General features: G+C 39.6%; 2 protein-coding genes across 2 annotated transcripts in view; one reads left to right on the top strand and one right to left on the bottom strand.

Annotated features, from left to right (window-relative positions):
* The window catches only part of LOC114546120 (low affinity immunoglobulin gamma Fc region receptor II-like), a 1,096,214-nt gene that overhangs the window by 1,017,791 nt on the left and 73,423 nt on the right, over positions 1–5,000 (top strand). The window lies entirely within an intron of this gene.
* LOC114546122 (flocculation protein FLO11) overlaps positions 1–5,000 on the bottom strand; it is a 21,506-nt gene that overhangs the window by 11,416 nt on the left and 5,090 nt on the right. The window lies entirely within an intron of this gene.

The following is a 5,000-nucleotide window of genomic DNA, read 5'->3' as shown; positions in this document are numbered from 1 at the left end:
AACTAAATGTCTAACCTTAACCCTTACCCTCACCTTAACCATCACAACTAAATGTCTAACCTTAACCCTTACCCTAACCATAACCATCACAACTAAATGCCTAACCTTAACCCTTACCCTAACCTTAACCATCACAACTAAATGTCTAACCTTAACCCTTACCCTAACCTTAACCATCACAACTAAATGCCTAACCTTAACCCTTACCCTAACCTTAACCATCACAACTAAATGCCTAACCTTAACCCTTACCCTAACCTTAACCATCACAACTAAATGCCTAACCTTAACCCTTACCCTAACCTTAACCATCACAACTAAATGCCTAACCTTAACCCTTACCCTAACCTTAACCATCACAACTAAATGCCTAACCTTAACCCTTACCCTAACCATAACCATCACAACTAAATACCTAACCTTAACCCTTACCCTAACCATAACCATCACAACTAAATGCCTAACCTTAACCCTTACCCTAACCTTAACCATCACAACTAAATGCCTAACCTTAACCCTTACCCTAACCATAACCATCACAACTAAATGCCTAACCTTAACCCTTACCCTAACCATAACCATCACAACTAAATGTCTAACCTTAACCCTTACCCTAACCTTAACCATCACAACTAAATGCCTAACCTTAACCCTTACCCTAACCATAACCATCACAACTAAATGTCTAACCTTAACCCTTACCCTAACCTTAACCATCACAACTAAATGCCTAACCTTAACCCTTACCCTAACCTTAACCATCACAACTAAATGTCTAACCTTAACCCTTACCCTAACCTTAACCATCACAACTAAATGTCTAACCTTAACCCTTACCCTAACCTTAACCATCACAACTAAATGTCTAACCTTAACCCTTACCCTAACCTTAACCATCACAACTAAATGCCTAACCTTAACCCTTACCCTAACCTTAACCATCACAACTAAATGCCTAACCTTAACCCTTACCCTAACCTTAACCATCACAACTAAATGCCTAACCTTAACCCTTACCCTCACCCCTCACCTTAACCATCACAACTAAATGCATAACCTTAACCCTTACCCTAACCTTAACCATCACAACTAAATGTCTAACCTTAACCCTTAGCCTAACCATAACCATCACAACTAAATGTCTAACCTTAACCCTTACCCTAACCTTAACCATCACAACTAAATGTCTAACCTTAACCCTTAGCCTAACCATAACCATCACAACTAAATGCCTAACCTTAACCCTTACCTTAACCATCACAACTAAATGCCTAACCTTAACCCTTACCCTCACCATAACCATCACAACTAAATGCCTAACCTTAACCCTTACCCTCACCTTAACCATCACAACTAAATGCCTAACCTTAACCCTTAACCTTAACCATCACAACTAAATGCCTAACCTTAACCCTTACCCTCACCATAACCATCACAACTAAATGCCTAACCTTAACCCTTACCCTCACCATAACCATCACAACTAAATGTCTAACCTTAACCCTTAGCCTAACCATAACCATCACAACTAAATGTCTAACCTTAACCCTTAGCCTAACCATAACCATCACAACTAAATGCCTAACCTTAACCCTTACCCTAACCTTAACCATCACAACTAAATGCCTAACCTTAACCCTTACCCTCACCTTAACCATCACAACTAAATGTCTAACCTTAACCCTTAACCCTAACCTTAACCATCACAACTAAATGCCTAACCTTAACCCTTACCCTAACCTTAACCATCACAACTAAATGTCTAACCTTAACCCTTACCCTAACCTTAACCATCACAACTAAATGCCTAACCTTAACCCTTACCCTAACCTTAACCATCACAACTAAATGCCTAACCTTAACCCTTACCCTAACCTTAACCATCACAACTAAATGCCTAACCTTAACCCTTACCCTAACCTTAACCATCACAACTAAATGCCTAACCTTAACCCTTACCCTAACCATAACCATCACAACTAAATGTCTAACCTTAACCCTTACCCTAACCTTAACCATCACAACTAAATGCCTAACCTTAACCCTTACCCTAACCTTAACCATCACAACTAAATGTCTAACCTTAACCCTTACCCTAACCTTAACCATCACAACTAAATGCCTAACCTTAACCCTTACCCTAACCTTAACCATCACAACTAAATGCCTAACCTTAACCCTTACCCTAACCTTAACCATCACAACTAAATGCCTAACCTTAACCCTTACCCTAACCTTAACCATCACAACTAAATGCCTAACCTTAACCCTTACCCTCACCTTAACCATCACAACTAAATGCCTAACCTTAACCCTTACCCTCACCTTAACCATCACAACTAAATGCCTAACCTTAACCCTTACCCTAACCTTAACCATCACAACTAAATGCCTAACCTTAACCCTTACCCTCACCATAACCATCACAACTAAATGTCTAACCTTAACCCTTAGCCTAACCATAACCATCACAACTAAATGTCTAACCTTAACCCTTAGCCTAACCATAACCATCACAACTAAATGCCTAACCTTAACCCTTACCCTCACCTTAACCATCACAACTAAATGTCTAACCTTAACCCTTAGCCTAACCATAACCATCACAACTAAATGTCTAACCTTAACCCTTAGCCTAACCATAACCATCACAACTAAATGCCTAACCTTAACCCTTACCCTCACCTTAACCATCACAACTAAATGCCTAACCTTAACCCTTACCTTAACCATCACAACTAAATGCCTAACCTTAACCCTTACCCTCACCATAACCATCACAACTAAATGCCTAACCTTAACCCTTACCCTCACCATAACCATCACAACTAAATGTCTAACCTTAACCCTTAGCCTAACCATAACCATCACAACTAAATGCCTAACCTTAACCCTTACCCTCACCTTAACCATCACAACTAAATGCCTAACCTTAACCCTTACCCTCACCTTAACCATCACAACTAAATGTCTAACCTTAACCCTTAACCCTAACCTTAACCATCACAACTAAATGCCTAACCTTAACCCTTAGCCTAACCATAACCATCACAACTAAATGCCTAACCTTAACCCTTACCCTAACCTTAACCATCACAACTAAATGTCTAACCTTAACCCTTACCCTAACCTTAACCATCACAACTAAATGCCTAACCTTAACCCTTACCCTAACCTTAACCATCACAACTAAATGCCTAACCTTAACCCTTACCCTAACCTTAACCATCACAACTAAATGCCTAACCTTAACCCTTACCCTAACCTTAACCATCACAACTAAATGCCTAACCTTAACCCTTACCCTAACCTTAACCATCACAACTAAATGCCTAACCTTAACCCTTACCCTAACCATAACCATCACAACTAAATGCCTAACCTTAACCCTTACCCTAACCATAACCATCACAACTAAATGCCTAACCTTAACCCTTACCCTAACCATAACCATCACAACTAAATGCCTAACCTTAACCCTTACCCTAACCATAACCATCACAACTAAATGCCTAACCTTAACCCTTACCCTAACCATAACCATCACAACTAAATGTCTAACCTTAACCCTTACCCTAACCTTAACCATCACAACTAAATGCCTAACCTTAACCCTTACCCTAACCATAACCATCACAACTAAATGTCTAACCTTAACCCTTACCCTAACCTTAACCATCACAACTAAATGCCTAACCTTAACCCTTACCCTAACCTTAACCATCACAACTAAATGTCTAACCTTAACCCTTACCCTAACCTTAACCATCACAACTAAATGTCTAACCTTAACCCTTACCCTAACCTTAACCATCACAACTAAATGTCTAACCTTAACCCTTACCCTAACCTTAACCATCACAACTAAATGCCTAACCTTAACCCTTACCCTAACCTTAACCATCACAACTAAATGCCTAACCTTAACCCTTACCCTAACCTTAACCATCACAACTAAATGCCTAACCTTAACCCTTACCCTCACCTTAACCATCACAACTAAATGCATAACCTTAACCCTTACCCTAACCTTAACCATCACAACTAAATGTCTAACCTTAACCCTTAGCCTAACCATAACCATCACAACTAAATGTCTAACCTTAACCCTTACCCTAACCTTAACCATCACAACTAAATGTCTAACCTTAACCCTTAGCCTAACCATAACCATCACAACTAAATGCCTAACCTTAACCCTTACCTTAACCATCACAACTAAATGCCTAACCTTAACCCTTACCCTCACCATAACCATCACAACTAAATGCCTAACCTTAACCCTTACCCTCACCTTAACCATCACAACTAAATGCCTAACCTTAACCCTTACCTTAACCATCACAACTAAATGCCTAACCTTAACCCTTACCCTCACCATAACCATCACAACTAAATGCCTAACCTTAACCCTTACCCTCACCATAACCATCACAACTAAATGTCTAACCTTAACCCTTAGCCTAACCATAACCATCACAACTAAATGTCTAACCTTAACCCTTAGCCTAACCATAACCATCACAACTAAATGCCTAACCTTAACCCTTACCCTCACCTTAACCATCACAACTAAATGCCTAACCTTAACCCTTACCCTCACCTTAACCATCACAACTAAATGTCTAACCTTAACCCTTAACCCTAACCTTAACCATCACAACTAAATGCCTAACCTTAACCCTTACCCTCACCTTAACCATCACAACTAAATGTCTAACCTTAACCCTTACCCTCACCTTAACCATCACAACTAAATGCCTAACCTTAACCCTTACCCTAACCTTAACCATCACAACTAAATGCCTAACCTTAACCCTTAGCCTAACCATAACCATCACAACTAAATGTCTAACCTTAACCCTTACCCTCACCTTAACCATCACAACTAAATGTCTAACCTTAACCCTTACCCTCACCTTAACCATCACAACTAAATGCCTAACCTTAACCCTTACCCTAACCATAACCATCACAACTAAATGTCTAACCTTAACCCT

The sequence above is a fragment of the Perca flavescens genome, chromosome 19 (genome assembly GCF_004354835.1).
Source record: "Perca flavescens isolate YP-PL-M2 chromosome 19, PFLA_1.0, whole genome shotgun sequence".
Classification (NCBI taxonomy): Eukaryota; Metazoa; Chordata; class Actinopteri; order Perciformes; family Percidae; genus Perca; species Perca flavescens.
Note: the sequence above shows the minus strand (reverse complement) of the source record. Positions and strands in the feature narration are given on the sequence as shown.